Genomic DNA, 26,993 nt, shown 5'->3' on the forward strand with positions numbered 1-26,993 from the left:
CACTAATTGAGCACCTACTATGTGCTGCGCCCTTCGCTGAGCTGAAGACTCAGCAATAACTACGCCTGCGTTCCTGCCCTCCAGGGGCTGTCGGCCAATTGGGAGACAGGTGTGTAAACCAATAACTGGGTGTAATCCGGGCTGTAATAGGGAAGCGGACAGAATGCTGGAGAAAGGCGGGGTGGAGGATGCACCCTGGCTCTAGCAGCCAACAGAGTTCACAGGGCAGCATGAGATGCAGTCTCACATTGTCCCTGGGGGAAGGAGGGAAGGCATCGCAGACAAGGGTGGCCATAATAAGGAAAAGCAGATTGGTCTGGAGAGTGCCGTGAGGAGCTTCGGGGCCAGGGGCTGGAGAGGCGGAGGCCAGGCCACGGCAGGCCTTGGATGCTGTCCACCACAGGCAATGGAGAGCCATGGAGGGATTGAGTGAGAAGACAACTGTGGTCTCATTGCCAGAGTGAACCAGGATAAGACTGGCGCTGGGTGCCGACCCTGGGGGTGTTTGCAAGAATGCAGGAGAGAGGTGGTGAGCTAATCCAAGGCAGTGTGGGTGGAGGGAGGAGGAAACAGCATGCCTCGGAGAGATTTGGCGTGCATTCAATGTGGCAGTGAGGGACAGAAATGGGTCGCGGATGCCATTCCTGAATTAGGAGCACTGTCAAAGAACAGGTCTGTGGCCAAGTGGAGGCCAACTCTGGACGTGTCAGGTCTGAGCGGCCCAAAGATGCCCCAGGTAGGAGGATGACCCAGTGGTTGCTGGGAATGAAGGTCTGAGAAGGGCCTCTGTGCGCCTGGCTTCCTGGCCAGAGGGGACCGAGGGAAGCTGCATAGACCTGGGGGCCCTGGGCTGGGCTGGGGCAGCAGTTTTCCACACCCGGGCCAACAGCCCTGGCCCCGAGGGGGGGTGCTGGCTCCTCCAGGTCCCGCCAGAGGCAACACATCTGTGGTGGGGTCAGTCCTCAGAGAACTTCCCTGAGGCTTCGCGGTCCCCCTGGAGCTGGGGGAGGGAGTCACATTGGGGCCCCCCCTTCTCCAAAAGGACAGGGGAGAAATGGGGGTACATAAAGAGACAATGGGTTCCCAGAAATCTAGAGAGGGGTTGGACTGGAGGGCAAGTTATGAGGGGACCCAAAAGGCCCCTTATCCACTCCAGACCCAAATGTTCCAACAGCCTTGGAAAGCGGGCTGAGATCAGTGTATAGGGGCTCCAGGAGTGAGACAGGGCCACATTCCCGGGGTAGAGCAGGGACTGCCAGCTTCCGGAAACTTCTGGAAGTCTCACTGGAGTCATCTGGGCATGGTCAGGGGTGGGCATGGGTGAGACAGGAATGTGAATGCTGGGAAGGGTTACTTACCACTCACTCTCGAGTGATGCCCCACGAGGAAGAGCGGCCTCGTGGTTGGCAGTGTAGCCCTCAGAATCAAGGGAAGCCCGAGTTCAAATCCTGCCTCTGCTACTGACTGTGACCTGGAGGAAACTGCTTAACCATTCCGTGCTTCAGTTTCCTCTTTGTTTTCAGTGACTCCCCCAGCTGTACGGAGATGTAGCTAACATATAGCCCTGGATAAAGTGTGCGGCAAAATGATGTGACTTGCACGTATGGTTACGTAATGACCACAGTTAACACCCATCATCTCTTACCGTTTCTTAATCAAAGCAGACAGAAGGTCATCATGGAGCCCACCTCATATAATTGTCAGAAAAATTAAGCGAGGTAGGCACAGTACTTGGTATTTAATAAGTACCCACTAAGCAGGTGCCTTTTTTTTTTTTAACACTACCACCTTTATTAAAGAAGCCCCAAAAGCCAAAATGTGTTACGTCCGCAGCCGTTTCCAGAGAGCACCTGAATCTGGCAGAACCCGTTGTGTGTTCCAATCCTGGGAAGAAACTTCCCTGCTGTGAATTAATACACGTGGCCCCAGCAGGCAGGAAGCCACCCAGGCTCTGAGCACCTCCCGGGGTGCACACAGGCAGAGCCGAGGTCACACCCTCAAACTATGGTAGTCCCACCAGACCCTTAATAGGGGCAGCCCCACTGTGGGAACCAGCCATCCCGGGACCACACCTCCAGCTCATTCTGGGGTGAGTTCAGCTCTAGCCTGGAACAAAGAGCCCCCTCCCTCCTGGGGAGCCAGATCACCAGTGAGGGTTGCCCCCAGGGGCTCCTCCACAGGAATTGGCTCTGACTGGGGACCCACAGACCCCCCTCAAGGGTGATTGACAAGAGATCCCTCTTCTAATTGCCCAGGGCTGCAGGCCCCTCTCCCCCCTTCTCTGTTCACGAGCTCCCATCTCCTGAGCACCTGATAAGAGTCGTCCCAGTGAACACAGCAGCCAACTGCCCACGTTTGTACCAAGGAAGAGAAACTCTCAGAAAACAAAGAACCCAAAAGTCACTGCTAATCACATTTGCATAATACGATTTTTTTTCAGCAGATTTACCTTTCTAATTACACTTGTCTCTAGCCAATATTAAAGTGATTTTGCATTCCCGGAGCATACTGGTGATAGTGAGGCCACTCCAGAGGTTGGCAAGGAGCTGGTCTAAGTCACCCTGGACGCTGAGGTTTTGCACAAAGTGGAGAATTCCCAGCTGAGGAATTAATAAGGCCTACCTACATTCCTGGGCGGGGGCGGGGTGGGGGGAGTAATAACGGACTTTGCCTGGTGGAGACCCCACATGAATTCAGCTAGAATTTCAGGGACATTCGCTCAAGAAAACTAAGCCAGAGCTTGGAAGGCTCACAGGCAAACCTACACAGACACCAAGGTCAGCTTTACCCAAGCCCAGGCACAGACGCTCTGCACCCTCTCGTTGGTCTTATAAGGTGGCTCTGCCGGAGGCCAGACCTGGATTCCGAGCTCCAACAGCGCTGGCCCAGTCGGGAACCAGAGATCAGCTCCACCCTTCCTCGGAGGTGAAGAACGCGGATTGCGGAGTACGTGCCTGGGTTCACCTCCCAGCTCCTTCTCTTTATAGCTGTATGACAAGCCGTGTTTCAGTTTCCTCCTCTGTAAATGGGGATCGTTTTAGCACCGACCTCATAAGGCTGCTTTCAGGGTTCAATTTATGTATGTAAAGCTTGGAAGAGTCCCCGGCACGTGGTAAAGGCTGCGTCAGTACAGTTCCCACTACTTCTACCATTACCTCTCCTGTTACAATGCTTAGGATCGCAGTTCTTGTCTTGTCTTCCACGTCCCAGGGGAAGCACCCTGGAGGGGAAAGACCAGACTCATGCTCTTGGATGTGAGTCCTTACTTTAGCCTCATGGAGGCCGCTTAACCCAGTGCAGTGGCTCGGGTTCAGGGTCCCCAAAATGCCATTCTTTTCCCTGCCTTTCCTTTTCCTGGGCCTAAGCCCAGCCTGTGTTCTCTGCAGGGTTCTCTTTCTGATTCATTAGTCCTGAAGTTGTTGGGAAATCCACACTCGAGACTGGTTCTGATTCTGGGGCCAGGGTAGGCTTCCTTACCCCTGCACCCCAGAAGTCCCATGATCTTTTCTGGGCTTTCCCTTCGCTTTAAGGTCAGAGTGAAAGAACTGTACTCTATGAATCTCGAGTCAGGGAGACCTAGGTTCAAACATGGCTGAATCACTTAGCAATTGTATAACTTTGAACAAATCACTTAACCTCTGAGTTTAGATTTCTTTACCTTCAAGATGGCTTCTTGATACTTGCCTCTATAGGTTGTTTTGAAGATTAAATGAGATAATTGCATATATATTTGTTAAAGTAATAGTAACACCTGTAACAAATACGCCCTGATATTTCAGTAGCTAATCACAATAGAAGTGTATTTTTCATTTATATAATAGCTGAATAAGATTGTTTCTATTTAGGGGCACCTGGATGGCTCAGTCGTTAAGCATCTGCCTTCAGCTCAGGGCGTGATCCTGGCATTCTGGGATCGAGCCCCACGTTGGGCTCCTCCGCTATGAGCCTGCTTCCCTCTCCCACTCCCCCTGCTTGTGTTCCCTTTCTCGCTGGCTGTCTCTGTCTCTGTCGAATAAATAAATAAAATCTTTTAAAAAAAAAGATTGTTTCTATTTATTTGGTGGCTTTCCTTCACATGGAGATTTGGGGGTCCAGACTACTTCTATGTGGTGGTTTTGCCCTTGGCTAGAGGCATGGAGCCCTCTGTATCTGGCCAGTCGACAGGAAAGAGAGGTTGGAGAAGACAGCTGATTCTCATTGACGTTGGCCCAGAAGGAATATGCATGATCTCCCCTCCCTTCCATTAATGAGACTAAGCCATGGGCCCCATCTAGATGTAAGAAGGATGAGAAATAGAAACAGTCTCTGACTGGGTAGCATCTCCCAGTGACAGCTCTTCATGTGGGAGGGGAAGGGAACACAAGCCTATGGTCACGTCCGCTCAAGTCTGCAAGTGCTTACAGAAGTAAGTCAGGTGCATGGTAAGTAGTTACAATGGCTACTTCTGCTGCCACCAGGACTACCCCCACTGCTACTCCCACTATTTATGAATAGTTGCCCTGGGAAATTGAGATAATAGTACTAATCGCACAGAGTTGTGATGAGCATTAATGACGTGAACACATGAATGACACCACCTGTCTCTTCCTTCTAAGGAAGAGACATCTAAGTCCCCAACTGCCCTGAGAGCACTTCCTAGGGTCAGGCCTTCCTACGCTGAGCGCCTGCTGGGAGCCACACCTGGGGCTCAGCTCCCTTCTAAATTGGAAGCCAGCCCCTCCCACTGGCTCCACACCCACTCCAAGGTTGTCTGGGGCATTTGTCCTTCTCCTTCACCCTCCTAAGAACCACTAGAGATAGTTCCCAGGTCAGGCTCACCTGATCTATGCATGGTCAGAACAGAATACCTTCTGCCTACTTCTCTCTGGAACTAAAAAATGGACTCAAAGTAAGAAAAAAAAGGGGGGGATTTCCTGCATTACTTCCCTCCCATTCTCCCATGACTATTTCTTTTCCAATACAAATGACGTTTCAGGGGACTTTTCCAAGTCCTCCTCTCACCAGCCTACTCATTCCATTTCTGTTCATTCCTACTCCCTCCCACTTTTTTTCTGGACTGTTTACTATGGAAAGGATTTTATTTGCATGAGCAGCTCTCCCAGAAGTTTTGGGCCACCCATTTCAACATGGCTCTTCCTAAAACCAGGTTATTAAAGGACAGAGTGGGCTTCCGGGACAGGTGGTGGGGCTGTTCACATGATCTTACAGTTTCATCACTTCACAAAAGGGAACAGGAAGAGGCCCGAGTTGGAGACACAGACACAAGGGGTCTTCTGGGAGGAAGGTAGGAGGAAAAATCCAAAGAAAAGGATAGATAAGGTCAGCCAGGATTCATCAAATATGCATTCCATCTCACTCTCTTTCTCCAAAATGGGGCAGAGGGTTTGAATTCTTGTGCTGCTGTCCTGGTCATGTGGTTTTCAACAAAGCATTGAGCTTCCCTGAACCTCAGTTTCTTCATCTATAAGATAGGTCCAGGTACCCACCACACAGAATTATTGGGACAATTAAACAAACTTAACACACGCACTAAGCCGCCACAGTGCATGATGCTCAATGAGGTGGCCAATAAACGGTAATTCCCTTTGCATTCCTCCTTCCAGAAGAAACACAGATGCAACTTTCTGAGCCTGAGGTTAACTGGTATTTTTCTAATAAAAAGTACTTTTTTCTGGGTACAAAAATAGCACCTTGACAATATACCTTCAAGTAACAGACCTTCGCAACGTTGCTGAGATGGTGTCAGGGCCATGGGGCAAAAAAGAGTGGCCACAGAAGAAAAAAATCTTGCTGTACAAACTGCATATTTAGTTGTCAGTATTGGATATTTTATCTACGAAACAACAATTTTATACAGTTCAATAATCTAAATCACGTAATAACCATAGCAAATGCTTATATAGTACTTAGTATGTACTAAGCCTTGTTCTAAGCATCTTAGTACTCATTAACTCCTTACAACAACTCTGGAGGGTAAGCAGTACAATAAATTCATTTTTTAAAATTGTATTTATTCACTTACTGGAGAGGGGGGAAATGAGCAGAGGGAAAGGGACAAGCCAACTCCATGCTGAGCTCAGAGCCCGACGTGGGGCTCGATCCCACAATCCTGAGATCACGACCTGTGCTGAAATCAAGAGTCAGACACTGAGCCACCCAGGCACCCCAGAAAATTCATTTTATAGCTAAAAAAGTTCAACACAGAGAGGTTACGTGACTTGTCTGAGATCACACGGCCAGTGAGTGGCAGAGCTGGGATTTGAACTCCGGTAGTTTAGCTCCAGAAGCCATGAATAAGCCTCTACATTTTCCTGCCTCCAATATGAATAACTGAAAGGCCTCCTGGGGAAGGTCGCGTGTATCCACTGTGCTCTCGGATGAACAGGGGGAAAGAAAGCTGCAGAGCCAGGTCAGCAGGGATGCCGGTGGGGAGAAGAGGACGGCTATCACACCCAGCAGTCAGCCTACAGTCCTTAGCCTGCCCCAGGAAGAGTGAGGCTTCTCCCTCCAGGAGTAGAAGGCAGGTACTGGCAGGCACCCGGCCCCACCCTCTTTCCTGAGCATTTCATTTCCCTGTCCTTTGTGGCATGACTCTCATGAAACTATTCATTTCTTAATTCTGATGGCAGAAAAGAATTTAATCAAGTTGCTTGAATATGACGACAGCCTCCTGCTAAGCCAGCTGCCTCCCGAGGGTCATTGGGAGACAACGCCCTGTTAATATTTAGCTCCAACAGCAAACATTATGGCTTTCAATTTAGAAGATTATGCTTCTGGTTAGTTATGTATCATATGTGCGCGCGCGCTCTCTGGGTGGCTCATCTCATCAGTGTGGGAGCATTTTGCCAGGGTTATAAAAAATGCCATTTTCTCCGCAAGCCCTTTCCACTCAGTGATCCAGTGAAGTAACATCGAGATCAAAACCATGTTCTGAAAAATAATTGATCTATTCAGCAGCTCACAGGCCCGCATTCCAACCGCCCAAAAGAGCCATTTTCAGGAGAAGCCAGGGGCCAATGTGGGAGGGGGCTGCAGTCTGCTGCCACCCTGGTCTGTGGAGCTTGAACCCCACCGCACCCCCGAGGGAGGCTTGGAGCTGTCCGTGGTGCTGAACCCAAGCTGTCCCAGAATTGCCAGTGAGTGGAAATGAATACTGGCTAGAAGGACTGGCTGATTGTCTGGGGAGCTGTGCCTATTCTAGGGTCTTGGATCATTACATTTTCCTTCTTTCCAGAGCTCCCAATCCTCTCTCTAATTCTGGATCCAATCCTCTAGTGCCTTCTCTTGTGCTCGCTCTCTCTGGCGGCTGCCTTCGTCCTGAGGAGCTCGTTCCTACTAGTCATTTCATGATTTTTCTTTCCTTTTCTTTCCTTTCTTGCTTGGACTATTTCTTATGATGGCACAGGGCCTCTGGTAGGTCTGAGAAGCTTAATATTTTAGAAATACAGACCCATCTCTATTCCCTTTACTCAAGCCTCCTCTCCCTCAATTTCTCTTTCTCTCTCATTATCATCACCACCCCCACTTTGCTCCTTCCCCTTCCTGTCTATGTCCCTTTCCTTCTTCCCCTGCCTCCTCCTTCTCTACCCCTCCTTCCTCTTTGACACTCTCAATCTCTCTTTCCCTCCCTCCATCCTCCTTTTCGTCTCTTCTCTCTCCCTCTGTCCTCAGAAATCCCAGCCTACGCCATCTATTCCCCTTTCTGCCCTCCCTCTTCTGTCTCTTTCATGATCTTTCCCAGTCTTTTCATCTCTTTGTCTCTCTCCATTACACTTTCTCTCTTTCCCTCTCTTTTCCTCTCTCACCACTTTCTCTTTCCACTGTATTTCCCTCCCTCACTCTTCCAAGATCCCCTTCTCTCCCTACTTTGTCTCTTTCTCTCTCTTTGCCTGCTTCTCTTCCCCTCTTTCCTTGCCCCTCCATCCCTCCTTCTATTTCACCCCATTTCTTTGTGTGTTGTTTCTCTCCCTCTTCCTTTCTCTCACTCCCTCCCTGCTCCCTTCCCCCCCCCCTCCATCTCTCTTCCCCCTTCCATTCTCTCTTTCTCTGCACACAGATCTCCTCTCTAGGAGCTCCCAGCTGCCTGGTGAATTCATTTCAGCAGCTATTAGGGATCAGCACCTGCCCTGATACTTGGTGGGAAGATGAGTTTGAGATAAGATGGGCTGTTTCAATCTCAGCACATCTGTAATTGCATTACCATTAAATTGCACCATTTTCCAAAGGTGAGAGCCCAGGGCCCTTGTGCTGAGAGTCTTCTGTAAATCCACTGCCAAGTTCTGCATGATGTAGACGCCCAGGCAGAGGGGAGAGTAGACCCAGCTTGATCTGACCACCATATTAATCCCTCCTTGTCTTCAGGGTCTCTTGTTTTCCGTTTTATTTCAAAAGTAAAAGAACCCCTGAGAATCACTATTTCTAACCTTCTCATCTCACAGATAAAGAAACTGAAGCTTAAAGAAAGGGAATTGCCCAAGGTCACACAGGTGTAAGCCACTGAGTCTGCAGATGTCCCTCATTCTGCAGCCTTCATGCAAGTTAGGACTAGAGCAGGGAACGTGGGCGAAGGGCAAAACAGGATCCAGAATTTTCATATTCCAAGGGTGTGACCTTGGTCAAATATACAAGGATCTGTCGTATCTAGTGGGCATGATACAAAAATGGTACTTGGGTCAGAGGATAGCAATATCATGACTTCTTGTGGCCTGTCATACAGAGAACAGGATTCAGCCCCCAGGAGAGGACAAAGCTGGCAAAAGCTGGATGGGGACTGGGCGCATTCGTGCTCCAGACAGATGGGCTGGTATGCAGGGCAGGACTCTGTTTCCAGCTAGGACCTGGGAGACACAACCAGGAAATCAATGCAGAAGGTGGCACATAAACCAAGGCAATAACACAGGTGCTGGCAATGGGGACTGCAATATGGGGGCCCACCCAGCTTGTGCCTGTAGAAGGAAAAGCTGGGAAGGATGTAGCCTGCAAGAATGGAGCTCAGGATGGGCTGGAGCCCGGATGCAAGAGAACCAGGATGCAGACGGTAGCTGGGAGTGGATACAGGAGAATCAAATACACCGTATGGGTTGGACATCAGGAAAGGCTCCAGATAGAAGGTTATGAAAAAAAAAACCAGGTGAATATGGGGAAAGGTCAGTACTGGCAGAGAGCACCAAGCAGAAGAGTTCCAGGAGGCCAGAGAGGGTGTCACCTGGCACAAGGGTCTGTCTCCTTAGGCTCTGCTCTGCCTTGTTGGCTCCCTGTTTCCTGCTTCTTAAGGAAAATAGATACAGGATCACATGTAGTCCAGGCTTATTCTATACTAGGAGATCATTCCCAATGCCCACCTGCTGTTGGCCAGCCTGAGGAATAATGGGTTTGGGGCTGAAGGGGATAAGGAGGGCAAGGAGATCATTACCTCAGGGGCATCTGGTGGGTCTGGGGGCCCAGTGATGTCCACTCTCTAGCCTCCTGCACTAATAGCAGCAGGAACTTAACCAGGCAGGCTGAGGGGATACAGGTCCCCATCACATCATTCCCAGATCCTGGGCTGGGAAGCCAGTGAGCAAACAAACAGCCAGCAAATGTGTCCTTGTGCCCCAGGGTCAGCCTGCTGCAGTGGCTACACCTGCTTTGGCAAAGCAGTTACTTTGAAGCCCAGACTGATGCAGAGAGCGTGCAGCACTCAGGGACAAAATTGGGGGGTTTAATGATGTGAAATAGCTCTGTGTATAATCTGGGTGCACTACAAGGGCTGCTGAGAGACTCTAAAAGCTTCCCGGGCCAGCCTGCCTCTGAAGCTGGCCCATTATGTTGTTTGCTGCCTTATGATCAGGATGAAGCCAGCCCCTGCCAGCCCTAGTTCCATGCACACTGCTCCTTTCCCCCAACTCCAGGGACCCTTGGGGCCCCCTCCATGGGTCATCGGGCACAAGGTTGGCTGCCCCAGCAATTCTTAGATAAATCAATTAGGATAAATGAGCTTAGTGATGTATGATGCCCTTGCTCCACTGCGTGCCTTCTGAACTATTAGTTCTCCGGAGAAGATTAATTACGGGACTGCCATGCTAATGCTCTTTTAATGGAATCTGTTATTTAAGTTTAAGAGCAGGTATCGAAAGTATGGGAGTTAGATACCTGTTATGTGCATCCCAAATCAGAAGCGATGGATGAAGCTAACCTCAGGGTGGACCTGTTGAAACAGGAGAGCTAATAATCACTCTGAACCCTGCAGAAGGTTGCACCAAGTCCTGGAAGGTTTTTCTGGAATTGATCACATGTATTTGTGGCACTAACTTTTCTCTCTACTTGGACAGGAATTCTTATGTTGGTAGAAACAGAGTAGAAAAGTTGAAGCTGTTAAAGGGAAGACGCTGGGTGAGCTTAAACAAGCCATGGAGCAGGATGTAGACAGAAAGAATCTATTTGATTTAGGGTCATATTAATAGGGATATAATATCATGAACAAAGGAGGTTTGGTCTTGCCCTAGACAGTCAGTATAGGAAGTCGTGTTTGCCAAGTGACATTGACTAGTGATGTGAAGTGGACAGAAGAGTGAAGTGGCTAGAATAATGAGAGGTCTGAAAACTGAATCCTGTGAAAGTTGCAAGTAGCTCCTGGGAGATGAGGATGGGGGGAAGCAGTGGTTCTCAGCACTGGCTACTTCTTAGAATCATATGCAGAAACCTTTAGAAAATACCAATGCTCAGACCTCCTTCCCAGAAATTCTGATTCAGTTGGTCTGAGGTGGATTCAGGCATTATTAGTTTTTAAAATCTGCCTGGGTGATTCTAATGTATGGCCAGGTTTGAGAACCGCTGCTCTAAAGATGTCACAGGTGGGAGGGATGACACCATGTGCAGCTCCAGAGAACAGAATACATGTGAATGGATGGATGTTTTTGCCCCAAACATTGGAATCCTATGGTGGTGGACCAGAAGAGAATGGGAATGGAGTGAGCTGGTGGGTGGGGTTTGGGCCTTGGTCTGGCTTCCCTATAGGTGTTAACAATTGAGGCACAGCAGGTGGGACAGGTTGAACAACCAGAGAGAGGCACGTGGAAGTGGGAATAGTTTGCAACCAACCTCACATTTGTCTACTGAACCTTTTTTTAAAAAAAAAGATTTTATTTATTTATTTGACAGAGAGACAGCCAGCGAGAGAGGGAACACAAGCAGGGGGGGGAGAGGAAGAAGCAGGCTCATAGCGGAGGAGCCTGATGTGGGGCTCGATCCCAGAACGCTGGGATCACGCCCTGAGCCGAAGGCAGACGCTTAACGACTGCGCCACCCAGGCGACCCCTACTGAACCTTTTTAAAGAACAGAGGAGTCAACCATGTGACCAGGATTCCTACCCTCGTGGGCGTACCCTGCGGTGAGAGGTGGTGCAATGGGTGTCTCTGGGTCGAAGCAAAACTCCAGAGCTCTATGGAAGGGTCAGAGCATTATGGGCCAAGGCAGCCTTGACTGAGTACATTCACAGCTCTGGTCAGCTGCAGGTGCACAGGAAGTAGCATGGTCCAGTCCCCAGGAAGGAGGAGCCTAGCAGGAATTCAGCAGAAGATCCAGGGCCCCATTCTCCTGAACAAAGGCTGGGACTCAGATGCTGTCCTGGAAGTCAGAACCAGAGACTCCTCTGGCTGAGAGTAGTGGCGGCATTTGGGGAGAAGGGAATGAGTATTCCCTGAACACCTACTGGAGGCCAGGCCCTGTGCAGGGGCTTCATGCCCATCATCCCTTTGCTCCTAATGACCACCCTACAAGTTGGGGGAAGTTGTGAACATATTTCATATACAGATGTGAAAACGGAGGCTCAGAGAGCTTAAAAGCCCCACCTGGTCATACCCAGGTTCTGTCTGCAAAGCTCTTTCTGTGGCCCCAAGCTGAGGACCATGCTGCCAGCTGTCTACACCTGGGACTGAAGCCAGAAACAGCAGGCATGTTGTGTGTGTATGGGGAGAGCCACACCAACCCCCTGCCAGGCCAGGCCCTCCCTTGTCCCCAGAAGAGAGGAGACAGAACCTGGTGGGTGTTGGAGCCCTGAGAAGTCAAGGCAGAAGCAGGGGGGCATACAGGATACTGTGTGGGGGATACAGGATGGAGGTGGGGCAGGAGCTCGGTGCTGTGTGGTGCTGGTTTCTCTAAGCCAGAGATCTGAGGAAGCCCCAAAGTCATCTGTCAAATGGGAATGTCAGCCTCTGCGCTGTTCCCTGCCATGCGGTGATGGGATGTAAGCGGTTTAGAAATATTACAGACCCCAAATGTGGCAAAGTCACCATGCCCTCTGAGATGAAGCATGATCCCCTAACACCCACCATACACACACAAGTATACACACGTACACAAGACACAGACATATGAACATGTCCATTTATACACAACCTACAAATTTGATCACGTTTATTTCCCTGTTGTCATCACTAAGACTTCGGTAAAGTCTTGTTTAAATATTCCAGCCCAGTCTCAACTAAGCCAAAGTCTTTGTATCCTTGGGCCAGAATAGCAGATCAGGCGTGGGGTGCCCCTTAATGCTCATAGAAGGCACTGACAAATATTTGGTGAAGGAAAGAACAAATGAATGTATGAGTGACCTTGCATTGTAATTGCAATCTTAACGATTCATACATATAGAACATTTTACAGTGAACAATGAGATTTAATACATTTTACCCCAAATAATCCCATGACAGATAATATTATTCCCACTTTACAGATGAGGCATCCGAAGCTCAGAGAGGTTAAGTCACTTTCCCAAAGATACACAGCTAGTAAATGGAACAGGAAGCTTTAGAGCAGTGAGCCAGATGAGGCTTGCACTTACAACATCTCAAGAATTATTTAGGCCCTAGTGTCTGGAAGTTCTCCTAGTCTCCTCCCCCTCCAACTCCCATCTCTTTCTACCCCATTACCCTGCCTTCTTTTCTCCAGAGCAATTCTTACTGCCTGACTTTAATTACTCATATATTCCTTTTTACAATCTCTCTCCCTCTAGTAAGTAAACTCCGGAGTACAGGACTCTCTCCCTGTGTTCACCACCACGCGCCCAGTGCCTAGCTGAGTGCCCAGCACACAAAGGTCCCACTGAGCAGTAATTCATCCCTGGATGAAGGACTGCTCCGGAGGGCCTGATGGGGCCTGGGGGGGTGGAGGTATTCCTGGTGACATGGCTGACTCCTCCAGGTCCTCTTTTGCAAAGGTTCAGTAAACAAATGTATGGCTGGTTACAAATTATTTCTGCCATCTTTCATACAATGGAGTTAACAGCTGGCTGAGCTACAATATATCAATTGTATAAATTTCGAGGGCATTTTCATGTTTCAATCTCCTTATGTATTTCTAGTTGACCAAACTTGTTCAAATTGCCATTAACTGCAATCCCATCACCTGGCTCACTGGGCAGGAAGGCAGTGGCTTGGGTTTAACTCCTCAAGGGCCATGGAAGGGAGAGGGGAGAGGTCTGGCACTGTCAAGGCGTAGAGAAGGGCCTGCTGTTAAAAGTCAAGCAGCTGCTTTCATCCGTAGATCTCATTCTTCATTTTTCTCCAGGGCGTCTTCCATCCAAACCTGTATCCGCTTAGACCCTTCTCTCTGGAGACCTTAAAGCCATTTCCTGCCACATTTCCACCCAAACCAATGGCTGATAGAGCCCCTCCTTACATACAGTTCCACTTCAAATTCAAAACCATGTAATAGACACGGGGAAGGAGAGATGTTCAGAAACTGGGGCTCTGTTTGGAAAAGTTGTAATTCAGTGGGAGTAGGGGAAAAGAGCAGCATTAAGAGCACTTTAGAGCTGGAATAAAAACTTGCTCATCTCTCTATTCTTAGTGCCTGGCACAGAGGCTGGCACGTAGCTGGGACTAAACAATGTTTCCTGAATAAACGAATGAATAAATATAATATAAAGACCCTATATGGCTTGGAACCAGAGAACTGGCTTAAAATCCCGGTTCTACCTCTTGTGATCTTGAGCCATCACCTACCCACTCTGCATGGTGGTTCCCTCATCTTTAATGAGCAGAGCATTCAGAGCAGAAAAGTGTCACATGACCCCCTCCCCCAATTTTCCAGAGGGAGAGGAAATCTCGTAACTGTCAGTAACATGCTAGAACTGCCAGAAGTGCATAAAGGAACTACAGCAATTGTGAAACAGAAGTCACAGTTCTATTTATTTTGCAATAATGTAAACTCACAATTTTTAACTTCCAGATTAAAAAAAAAAAAAAAACCCTTCCACAGCTATATCTAAGAAATCTGTAAACCTCAGACATTGTAGCCCCCCCCAACCAAGGTCTATGAGATAGACAATGCTAGTGGGGTGTTCATGACTGCCAGCCCAGCCAGGGGTGGGTGCGCCCTTTCCTGCAAACAAGGAGGGGGCACTTAAGGAAGTACGGCTCACAGCCGATTGGGGGAAAGCTTCCTGGAGCATGTGGACTGAGCCCAGGGAAACACAGGATTGGACAACATGGAGATGGGGTAGGTGAGCTGATACCCCTTGGTGCTGGGCAGATGAGACCTGGGGATGTTTGCTGGGTTCTGTCCTCTCTCAGCCTCAGCCCAGCCTGGCTTTGAGAATAACAACTAAATGACAATAGTCAATTTATTGAGCAGATGCTATGTGCCAGGGACCATGCTAGTTACTTACGCGCAGAATCTCATTTAATCTTTATGACTTTCCCACAAAATAGATATTATTGTATTCTGAGATGACTCCCAATGATCCCCATCTCTTGATGTTCACATAATAATGCCTGGTGTAATAATCCCTTCACTTTGAGTGTGGGCAGGACCTGGTGACTTGCTTCTCATGAATAATAATAGCATAGGGCAAAGGTGATGGCATGTCGCTTCTGAGACTAGGTTATAAAGGACTGTGATTTCATTTGCCTTCTTTCCCTCTGGCTTTTCATGATGAAGAAAGCTGGAAAGGCCCATGTGGCCAGAAACTGAGGGCAGCCTCCAGAGAACCACCAGTGGTTAACTGAGACCCTCAGTCTGCCAGTGCTTGAGGAACGGAACCCTGTCAACAACCCAGGCATTCATTAGGAAGTGGACCCTTCCCCAGCACAGCCTTCAGATAAAACCACAGCCCAGTGACACCTTGATTGTAAGACACCCTGAGCAGAGGACTCAGCTAAGCCAGACCTGTCTTCCTGATCCACAAAAACTGTAAGAAAATAAATGTAAGTGGTTTTCAGCTGCTAAATTGGGGGAGGGGGTATTTGTTATGCAGCAGTAGACAACTAATAAAATTATTATTCCCATTGTATAGATGAGGAAACCAAGGCTCAGAGAAATCACCAAGCTTGCTGGGCCACACAGGGAGTAAGTGGAGGAGCCCAAATTAGAACCAAAGTTTATCTGACTTTGACATCTGCATTCTTGCCCACCATGGACTCCTGCCTCTTCTCTGGGGCCTCACACTCCAAAGCTAACTGGCCTACCCGTCACACGTTATGAGGCTCTACCATCAGCCCCTTTGTGTCCCTGTCCATGGCTCTCTTATTCAGGGGTTTGGCTTTATTGGGTTTTGAGGTTTCAGTCACTTCTTGGTGAGAGTCAGCTGAGGTACATTGATCCCATGATTTCTGGTGCCACCTTGGAGGTACATGTTGACCTTGTCCCCTGCCTGGAGAAGGTGATGGTGTACAAGACAGTGGCAAAGAAAGAAGGGAGGGAGGGAAGTGATGGCAAGGAGATGGGAGAGCCAATGGTCATGTCCTTTATAAAGCACCCCTGTCACTTTCCTTAGCACCCCCAACCCTCATTCCTGAGCATTCCCTTGTAGTCATTCCACCCACCTTCCAGTTCTAGGTAGTTTTGCTATAAGCATCTTTGCTGCACACATGTTTGCCATATTTTCACCGCAAAACTTATTGGCCCTAAGGCAATTTTGCAATCACAAATAAAGCCACAAAAAAATAAGAGGGATGTTCCTTTAAAAGGACATAATGAAACATGAACAATGAAGAACAAAATTTAAAAGTCTTTATTGCAGGGGCACCTGTGTGGCTCAGTCAGTTAAGCATCCGACTCTTGATTTAGGCTCAGGTCATGATCTCAGGGTCTGAGATTGAGCTCCGCCTTGGGGCTCTGTGCTCAGTGCTAAGTTTGCTTAAGATAATCTCCCACTCTCTCTCTCTGTCTCCCCCTGTCCCCCAACTGCTCCCGCTCTCTCTCACTCTCTCTTTCTAAAATACATAAATAAAGTCTTTTTTAAAAGACTATTGCAAAATACAAAGTATTTGAATACATTTAAAATATGTATAGACTCATGGCAATGCTGTGCAAATAACTGATTTTTTTTAGTAGATTGTACCAATGCACTTGTCTTCAGAGTCTTTGGGCCACAGTGTTACACATTCCTCTTCACTCGTGGTGGATTCTTCTTGTTCAGGATCGCACTTCTTCGATTTTCACTAAAATTTCTTCCTTCAGAAGTATCTGTTTCCAAAAACTAGGATGCATGTTCGTAAACGAACTTTGTATTGCGATGTGAAAACCTTCTCCGCTGTTGTACGTTTTTGGCCTGTTGTCACATGTCCCTTGATAGTCGTTCCGAAGTCCTCAGGGAACCGTGAGTTCAAACTCTGCATCACAGTCCAGACCATTATGAGGGCTAGGATTTATATAATATAAAAATGGGAGGATTGTGTCAGTGGAGAAATGAAAACAAACGGCCACCCAGTCAATGAAACCAAACTGTCAAACCAAACCGTCAACCGGTTATTTGTTTTATCCTTTAGGGCAAAGTTGTCTTACCCTGAATTAGTTATGGGATGAAAATGCTAGCAGCAAAGATGTTTAAAGTGAAAATACTGGACACGCCTTCTTCCTGACACCACTGTCATCAGCAGGACCCCCAAAGCCATCTCAGCCCGTGAGGCTACCTTACCTGCACCAGATTGCCGAGGTCTGTGTAGGCCAGCACCACACTGGCCCTGCTCACAGCTGTCCCCCTAGTGCAGATGGACGCGCTGGCACCCCCAGTGCATCCAGAACCCAGGGAGCCAGAGTCAGCCAGATTTGGTTCCAATCCGCTCTACCACTCATGCTCTGCGTGACCCCAAGTCCTCTTCAGCCTCAGTTTCCTCATCTGCAAAATGGAAATAATAAGAACAATAATGAAGTTCTTAGTCTAGTACCTGGCATGTGTTCAACATTTACCAAGTGTATTAACACTACTATCATTGTTATTTCCTTTTTTGTAAAATTGGGAGAATTCTGCATTTCACAGAACTATTTGTTCACATAAAACATGCCACTGTTGCTTAGACCACTGAGAAGGAAAAATGCTCCCCAACATAACCCCACTGACAAGAACACGTTTCCCACCTCTAAGGCTGTATCTTAGAATCAAGGAACTACAGAATGAGTGTCCGCCTCACAGAGATGGAGAGGGATTGAACGGGGTAATCCCATGGTGCTCAATAAATGTTTATGGAACGGATGGAGGCTGGACTCCTGTCCAGTGCTCTTCCCACTCTGCTCACGCTGAAGCACCCGTGGGGCAGCAGGACAGACTGGCAGAGAAGCAGCTTCCATGAGCCCACTCACTGCACAATTGCTGGGCTCCAAGACCCCCACCCCCACAGAGCCGTCCTTCCTGCCTCCCAGGAAGATGGCCCGACCGCCCTGAGAGGCCTCCTCTTCTGCAGCTGTCCTGTGGAACAGCACTCAGCACTCCATGCCTGAACAGCAGTGCTCCTGGCGTTTCTCCTGAGATTGCCCCCTCTATGCCTCAGTTTCCCTCTATGTAGAATGGGGCTGATGACTCCTACTACTTGAGACTACTATGAGAAGCCCTCAAGACTATATCTATGCTCAGATGTGAGGAGCTTGTCCCCCCAGAACGACGTCCTCTAGACCTCTCCGCTGCCCACCTGACCATCTCCCAAGCCCAAGAAAGTTCAGCGTCTTGTCCCTCCCTGTCAGGTCTAGCTGACCTCCCAAAACAGTGTCCTGCTGGGAAAGGGGGCATCAGCCAGAGGTCCCTCCCTAAGGGCCACCTGAGGCTAGGATGGCACAGGCCCCCCTTGATGCTTCCTTAAGACATTCTTCCCAGGATCTGCCTTCTGTCCCAGCAGCAGCAGGAGCCCAGGCTGCAGCCTGAGCAAGGCTGGTGATTAAAAGCATGGGGCTCATCCTCCCCACAGGCCCTCAGTCAGGTTCAGGGGTGGGGGGAGTGCCTGAGCGGGCGGGGGCTTAGATACAGGGCAGCCCAACTTCCAGCTCATAGCCCTGCATTCCTCGGGCAGGACAGGCATTCACAAAACTCAGGAACTTGTCCAGTTTTCCGAAATATGAGTTCAGGCTTCTCTGCGTCCACGTCTCTCTCCCAGGCACCTCTGTCTAGGAGTGTCTGTCCCTCCCCTGCCACCTCGTGCCATGGTGGCCAAGACTGAGATCCCCTCTCGCAGGGCCACTGAGGCAGAGAGAGTGCAGGCACCCCCACCCCCAGTGCAGAAAGTCTGGCTCACCTAGGACCAGCTCGCAGCAGCTGCTTGGAAATAACCGTCCCCCTCTCTCAGTTATGATGAGCTCCTTATCTCTCTGTGCAAATTAGGAGCACTTCATGGTAATCCAGCCCCGCTCCCCGCCTCAGCAGACTCTCCGAAATAAAAAAGCTGGAACTGAGTCATCAAACACTGAAGCTCCCCCACCGCCCCATCCGCCCAGCAGTCACGCCTATGAGGAGAGTGATGCTGCCTGTCCTCCCCAGCCTGAGTCCTGCGCCGGGATCCAGGTGTCCAAGAGTCCGTGCTCAGCTTCCCCATGGGTCATATGGGGGCCCGCCCCTGTGAGCCCGGGCTCACACCCCACAGAATGCACCAAGAATAGTATCCACCATTTATGGAGACCTCAGGACCAGCCAAGCCAGACACTGGGCCAAGTGCTTTGCATGAGTAAATAACATCGTCGAAGACGTAGGACAGCCCCGCGAGGTGGGGGTTTCAGCCCCATTTTTCAGATGAAGGGCAGTGGGGTAGGGTGCTTGGCCAAGGCTGCGGTGCTGGCAAGGGGTGGGAGTGAGCTACAGTTCCTCCGCCATCTGAACCACCGTGCTAACAGCGCCCCCACCCACCGCCACGTGCCCCTGGGGATAGTCAGGGCTTCGTGTCAATGCAGCTGTACATACACACTCCCAGAATGCACCCACTCACATCCTCATGTGTCCAGGACTCGAAGTTAGATTTTTTTTCCCTTAAATGGACCCAAAAGGAATGAGAGATGGGCTGCAAACCAGGTGCCCAGGCTATAAACTGGAAAATCAATTTGTAATGGAAGGAGCTGCGATCTCCCGGAGGTGCTTGGGGTGGCCAGCCAGCTGAATGAGCCAGGCACCCGCCACCAATGCAGAGCAGCGTCCCGCACGCACGCACCCCTGCGCTGCTCCCTGCTCAGGAGGCAGGACCCACTCTGCCCTGCATTGTTTCCAGACTGCTGTTGACAACAGGTACCCGCGTCCCCATCCTGCTTCCCGGTGGCGGCTCCCTTGCAGGCACTGAATTCCAAATGCAGCCAAAAATAAATATTTTAAGACTCTGTGGCCTGAGTCACCGGAGTTTGGTGGCAGTTAATGCTCCACAGCTGGCCCTGCCCACGGGCCTGCTTAGCATGCAATTAAGATGCAAAATAACACCCCTCAAAAGCTCCCCTCCGGGCCTCTTTGCTTCTTCCTTCAAGGCCCTGGTGGATTAAGAAGATTCAGGAACAGTGGGGAGGCGCTTCTCCCACCAACCTTTATTGGAACGAGTCCCCGAGTCCCCGGCTGGGTTTATGGCCTTGGCTCAGAGCCCTGCCTAGGGTTGGCTGCCGACCTCCTCCTGGCTCCCTGCAAACTTCCCCCACACTGCAGCACACTCAAGTCTGAAAATTCAGAACCCTTCACTGATGCCCCATGGGCTTTAGTTTAGAATCCAACCAGTGACGGTGACCTCCAAGCCAGACCACTTGACTGGCCTCTCTTGAATCTGATCTCCTCTCCCTTCACTCAGCCTCTCCAACCATATGGGCCTTCTTTCAATTCCCCAAAACAAGCCAAACTTTTTCCTGCCTCAGGGCCTTTGCACTTGCTGTTCTTCTTTCTCCCGATCTATATATGTCTGGCTCCTACTCAAACTTAAATATCACCTCTTCCAAGAAACCTTCTTAGACCACCCCATGTAATAAGGAGCCGTCACTAGGTGCCAGGCACGGCACCAGGTACTTTGTAACAACCTAAGGGTCAGCAAACGGAGGCATGGAGTTCATCAAGGGCCACTCAGAGAGGGTTAGGGCTCAAACCCAGGTATCCTAGCTTCAGAGCCTGGTCCTTAACCAGTATGCTCTGCTCTCTCTGACTTAAGTGGCTTCCTCCCCCCCCAATTTCCCTCCCTGGCTTCTCCCCTTCTATCTTCATTCAGTTATCTTGTCTGTCACCCCAATTGAATGTCATTAGTTCCTGAATATGGAAGCTTCTTCTGTCTTACTCTCTCCTGTTTTCCCAGTGCTCACAGCAGTGCCTGGCCAGGGTAGGTGCTTAATACAGTCCCTTTTTCTGTAGGACTTTGGAGTCAGCCACATGATACATGCAAGTCACGCCTTACCCCCTGCATGGTACATGGTAGGTCTCCAAGGCCCTGGGGGGCTAAAGCGGCCCCTTGGGAAAAGATGGGTTAGCTTTTGTATCAGGCTCCCTAACTTATTTTTTTTTAAAGATTTTATTTATTTATTTGACAGAGATAGAGATAGTCAGCTAGAGAGGGAACACAAGCAGGGGGAGTGGGAGAGGAAGAAGCAGGCTCATAGCGGAGGCAGGCTCCCTAACTTAAACCTTCTCCTACTATATCTGGTTCCAGAAATAAAAGAGAGACAAAGAAGCAAGGGGTGAACTTGTGGTTCCTGAACCATGATGGGGTAGAGGGAAACAGGCAGGACAAAAATACAGAGGGAACACCAAACCAGAAGGGGGCCAGCCAGCGAGGCAACTGCACAGATCTCTGAGTCGGTAGATGGTCAGGAGGGAGGAAGGAGGAAGCCCCCTTACTGACTGCAAACCACATTCCTCAAGACTGTTATATAACAGAATTGTCACTCACCAGGACAGTTATATGACAGGAGCTTGTGTGAGGGCAAAGTTCTGGTGTCCTTTGGTCACCACAAGGTAAATACGGGCCAGCAGAATGAGGCAGCTATGGAAGAAATTTGGTTAACTTTTAGGCTATGTCAATAGGAGTACGATTTATAGAGTAAGGGAGGTGATTGCCTCCCTGCACCCGCTCTGGCCAGACCTCCCTGGAGTGTTGCGTGCAGCTCTCATCACACATTAGGGGGGCCTTACCCACTTTTGAACGTACAAAAAAATAGTCCTGGGCCCAGTGAAGGAGCCACGGCTGCCCAGCTAGGAGAAGGGTAATCCAGAAGCCCTTGACCTTTGTCATCCCTGAAGGTTGCCCTGGAGATGGAGCTCAGCCTGGAGGGAGAAAGAGGATTTGAGTTCCAGGATCTGTATGGTAAGGGAATCTTGCTCTCCGGGGAGTGACATTTGTATCCTTAGCATTGATCACACCAAGGCCGCAGTCCGTCTGTGGAAGGGGGCAGAGACGATGCTGGGTCACAAAGGGTTAGCCTGGAGGGATGAGCTTTGCTGCCCAGAGCGTGTCTGGGGCCTCATATCACCCCAGAGCTGTTAGAAATGGAGAATCTCAGCCCCCAGATGGGCAAAATCAGAATCTACATTTTAACAAGAACCTCAGTGAGAAGCGGTGAGTTTCAGGGCTGGGAGGAGGAGTCGAGGCCTGTCGAAAGCGAAATGACTCCATCACCTGTTGGGGGGAGGGGGTACAGGCTGAGGACCGACCTGTTGGCAGGCTCAGACAGCCGCCATGGAGGGGCTTCCGTTCAGGTGGAGGCAGCAGGCTCATGACTGGGCGAGCAGCGTAAGGAGCCTGGGTGCTGAGCTGGAGCCCGTGCAAGGTGGGGTGTTCAGTTCTGGGGGAGGCATGCCACAGGGAGAGCCCCCCGGGAAAGGCTTTAAAATAATGGATGACCCGGTTCAAGGTCACAGAGCAAGGACAAAACAGGAACAGAACTCTAGGTGCCTGGCTCTCCACTCACTTGGTTGCGTTGTGCTGTGTGTGTGTGTGTGTGTGTGTGTGTGTGTGAGACAGAGAGAGAGAGCTATGCGTGTATAAAAGACTATATGTGAGTACTCATTGTGACTCTTGCGAGGGCCAGTGGGCATGAATGCGTGTGCCTGTGTGATTGTGCACATCTGTGTGTTTTGACATCCGTGCTCCTGTGCCTGGGTGTGAGTCGTGTGTAAGTGGGTGGGACAGGGGTAGCTACGTGTCTGCGAGTGTGTCTGCACGTGGGAGCGTTTCCACAGGCAGAGGTCCTGCCATCCCGCAGAGGTTCCCCAGGCAGAGGAACACCCCACCGTGCATGGCCCTGTGGCCGGGTGGGACAGACCGAGCAGCCCTGGGCTGGCTGGCTGACCCTGGGGAAGCAGGATCCTCTGGGGATATCAGGTGCCCCTGGGCTGGGAGCTAGGACACCTGGGTCCCTCTTCCTGACTCACTACCTCTGGCAATTCACGGGACATCTCCGTTCCCTGCCTTCCACTCCCAAGTGAAAGTGGCAGGGGATGGGACAAGGGCAGGAGCCACTGTGGCTGTTCCTTCCATCTCCCCCCACTCCATTAGCCCTGCCACTGGGGAGGGCTTTCCAGCAAAACTGACCCATCTCCTGGCCCCACTGCTTGTGCAGGACAGCCCTGAGTGTCCCTGCCCTTCGGCCTCTAGTTCACAGTCCTGACCCAGCCCGGTCCTCCTGTGCCTGGCCTCTGACTCAGTTTATCCTAAATATCCCCTCTCCCCTCCCTCACCTCACCCCATACTAGCTATCCAGGCTCAGACTCGAGACAAGAGCTGTCCCATGCCTCTCAGATGAGCTTTACCAGGAAGGCCCCTCCACCCAAACAGATGCCCTGTGCTGGGCTTTCAGCCAACCTCTGGGACAAGATGGTGACAGAGGAGGCATGAGGACAGCATAGCTTTCTCTCCCTAGCATATGGTCTCTGGATCCCAGGAGGTCAGCTCTACTTCTTACCTTGGGCAAGGCACTCAACTTCCCCAAGCCTCAGTTCCCACATCTGGAACATGGGTACATAAACCAACTTCCAGTGACATGCCATGACACTGTGTCAGGGGAACAGCAGGGTCTCTTTCCTGATGCCACCAGGGGAAAGCATGGGACCGAGGGTCAGGCTGGGTCAGGAGTGGGTGAGATCGCCCTGGAAAGGCCCAGTGCTGCTGGGGAGTTGGCCCCTGTGGGGACGCCAAGGTTGCAAGAGGAGCTGAGCAGGAGTCCAGAGATGGAGCCCATGGGTCTGGGATCCCAGAGCCCCAGCCCCAGGGAGACGCGGGGCCGCAGCCGCAGACCTCACCTGCTTCTTGTGTCGTGCAGGGTGGGGGCGGCGGCCAGCATTGAGGGGAGAAGGGAAGGGGGTGAGTTCAAGGGCAGGATCTAAATGCCTCTCACAGCTGAGGCCCTGTCAGCCTTCTTCCCTTCAGGTGTGGCAGGCTGCGCCAGGGGACAGCTCGCCGCCCGGAGCAGCCAGGCCACAGAAATGTCACTAGGAAACATCGGGGTTGGTGGCTGGCGGTGACCGCAGAGGGCGTGGGGGGAGCACAAAGCCGACTGGCCTCAACAGCCCAGATGTGGCCCATGGGGCCCCTCGAGGATGGAAGCGGGGAGCTCAGCAAGTCAGCTCCGGGCCTCCCAGGGAGCGCGACATCAGGTATGTGACCTGCCTCTTCTGAGCTGCACTGACCCCATCCGGTAAGTGGGGTTCTAAGCCAGCCTTCTGGGCCACTGGGGGGGGGCAAAAGGCCATGATGAACAGCAAGGACTTTGCAAATTCCCCGGTGCTCTGTGCCCGCTAAGGCCCTGCAGCTATGTCACACCATCATCCTCCCCTTTATCCTTTTCCCGCGGCGCCCATCACAACTTCCTAGTGAGTATTTATTGACCCTGTTGCCAAACAGCCCAGGCTCAGAAGTCAGCCCTATCACCTCTTAGCTGTGCGACCTAGGGTGAGTTGCTTACCTCTCCAGCGCCTCTATTTTCTCATCTGTAGAATGGGGGGAACAGAGCAACACCACAGGGCTGTGGAAAGGATTGAAGGAGTTAATAAGAGTTCGATCGACGTGAGCTGTGATCACTCCTGCTGGCGTTGTGACTAGCGTCGCCCACCTCCCCCCACCACGCACACGTGCACGGACATGCCCAGGGGCACATGACAGTAAGCCCCACAAGAGCAGACGGTAAGCTGCTTGGTTCACCGAGGTGGAGCCTTATACACAGCACTTTGCCAGTAAACACTTGTTGGCTGAAAGACAAGTAAATATTTGAGTTCAGTAGCTTGGAGGGTTCAGCGCTACTCTGCCCTCGCGCACCTCCTGGAAGCTCTGGCTCCTGAGGGATTGCTGTTGCCACTTCCTTCTCCTCCCCCCGCTCCTCTCCCTGCCTCCTCCAGGCTCGCTGGGCCCTGCAGGGAGGCAAGGGTGAGCTTCGGCATGAAGCAGAATCTTGACTCTCTTCTTCCTAGGAGCGTGACCTTGAGCACCTGCTTTTCATGCCCATCTGAGCCCGTGTCTTCATCTGTACACGGAGGCTACCAAGCCCTCAGCAGCCAGCACATACACTGCACCTGTGCCCAGGGACATGGCTCTTCCAAATCCCACCCCTACTGGACGTCACCTCTGACTCAGATCTGACCACAGCCCCTCCCAAGGCCATTTCCCCACCCTTGACCCTGGAAAGGTCAAGGCCACGATCCATGGCTTTCGCACCAACCCCTGCCCCATCTGGCTGTTGCTTCCCTCCAAACTGAGCCTCCCAAGCAACCCTGAGGACCAAGATTGTGGCTCTTGCCTCACGTCTCTTCTCAAACCCCTCATCCCTCTCTGGGCGTCCAAGTGGCCAGTCTAAGAAGGCCCAGCTTCCCCATCTCCTCTGGGGCCGGTGGAGGGGTGCTGAGCCCCCCACACAGGCTGTGGCATGCTGCACGAGCACGGCTCAGATACATTTCCGTGTTATGTGCGTGGGAACCCACTTGCACAGCCTGATCCGTGAGCACCAAGGCGAGGACCAGTGTTCACGCACGCCCGCGTGGCTGTACATGCACACAGCTTTGCTAAATGTGCACACGCACCAAGTGTGGATTGGAATGGGTGCCCACTGCCCTAGAATGGGACTGAGCAACCCAGGGAAGCCACATCAGGGAGTGTTCCAACCCCCCACCATGCCTGTAACTCCAAGAAGTACGCAGGAAAGGCAATATAGGAATGAGAGCTTCAAGGCTGGAGATGGGCAGTGGCAGGCAGCCCTTCTGGTCCCCAAGACCAGCCACTCTGTTCTCAGAACCCAACCCCCACCCCAAAGCAGCAGCCTCTCCTCCGGCAGCAAGCGGAGATGCTCGGGGCTGGCTCCCTCCCAGCAACATGCTGTTGCCACCTAGAGTCATCCCTGGGCATCTCCAGGCCCTGCTGGCTGCCAGCCCCACCCCCGGCTCCCTGCTGGCTCCCACAGTGGGAGGGGGGTATTTGGGAAGGGGACTGCTGAGAGTGGAAGGAGCGATAAGACAGAGGGAAGTCTGGGGTGGGCGCTGTTAGGATGGGTCCAGAGAGCTAGATTTCAGCCCCAGCTGGGTCAGTAGCTCTTCATGTGCTCTCAGACCCATCCCTGTCTTCCTTGGGTCTCAGTTTCCCCATCTATGAAAGGACAAACATTCACCTATGGCTAGAGATACTCACAGGCATTTCTCTGGCTGGGGAGTCTTGGGGGCTAAGACCTCAAAGGGAGTGGGGAGGCCTTCTTAGGAGTAAGAGGCCACCTGAGGCCAGGCCAAAGTCACACTCTAGCTCGTGCTGCCTCTGCCGAGAAGCTGGTGCTGCTTTGGGTTCGAATCCCAGCTCCGCCACTTTCTCACTGTGGAGCTTCGAGCCAGGTACCCGACTCCCTTCCTCTTTACAACGGACGCAGACAAAACACTTGGCATGGTCCCTTGGCCCCAGTGGGTCCCCAGGGGATGCTAACTGTGTCTAGCTACTATTGTCTGTCCAAGAGGGCCAGAAGTGGCTTCACATGGGACCAGATAACCCACATGTGCTTCTGCTGTGCTCCATTTTACCTGAATGGAATCTGCCAGAAGCTGAGGGAGGGGACCACTATTTCCCTGAATTGGAAGAATTTGGGTCACACAGTGGAAACCCTGGCAACCAGCTCCAAAAGGATGGGGGGTGAGTGTCGCCTGGCTGCCACATCCCATCTACCTCCAGGGTGGTCTCCTAGACAACAGGGTAAGAGCACCTCCGGCCCAGGCCCCTCCCCTCTCCGGGAGGCCAGCCTGAGGCTTCCCTCCCTGCTGCCACCAAGGAAGGGGCAGCTCATGAGGCAAAGACTTGACCCACTGCCCCAGTCTCTCTACACTTAGCCTATGCAGCTCAAAAAGCTCCTCTACCACCCAGCCCGGGCCAGTAGAGGCTCTCGCGCCCTAGGTACCAGGACCCACAAGGATACAGCTGCACGCGCAGCCCCTGGATCCTCACCACCGCCCTCCAGGATCTGCCACGGGCTCCCTGATTGCTAATTTAGACTTTCCTGCCATCCCACGCAGGGGAATCAGGGGAAATCAAATTACCGAGTTATTCACTCTTTTTGTACAGCTGATGGGCTGATTAGCTGTCAATCACAGCTCACATTAACATCTGACACTGTGTGCATAACAATTACCAGTCACATTAAGGAAACCTTTCCCTTTCTCTCTAAAGGGAGAGAGGGGAGGGGAGAGACTGGGGAGAGGAGGAGGCAGAAGGAGGCACTGGAGAGAGAAGGAGGAAATTCAATCAGCATAATTAGCTCAATCAGAAGAGAGCATCACTTCACCAGCTGAGCAGAGCTACCGGCCCTGCCAAGGCCCCCGGCTGACCAGCTGCTCCTGGAGCCTCTG

Source organism: Ailuropoda melanoleuca, chromosome 2, assembly GCF_002007445.2.
Source record: "Ailuropoda melanoleuca isolate Jingjing chromosome 2, ASM200744v2, whole genome shotgun sequence".
In the NCBI taxonomy this organism is placed as follows: domain Eukaryota; kingdom Metazoa; phylum Chordata; class Mammalia; order Carnivora; family Ursidae; genus Ailuropoda; species Ailuropoda melanoleuca.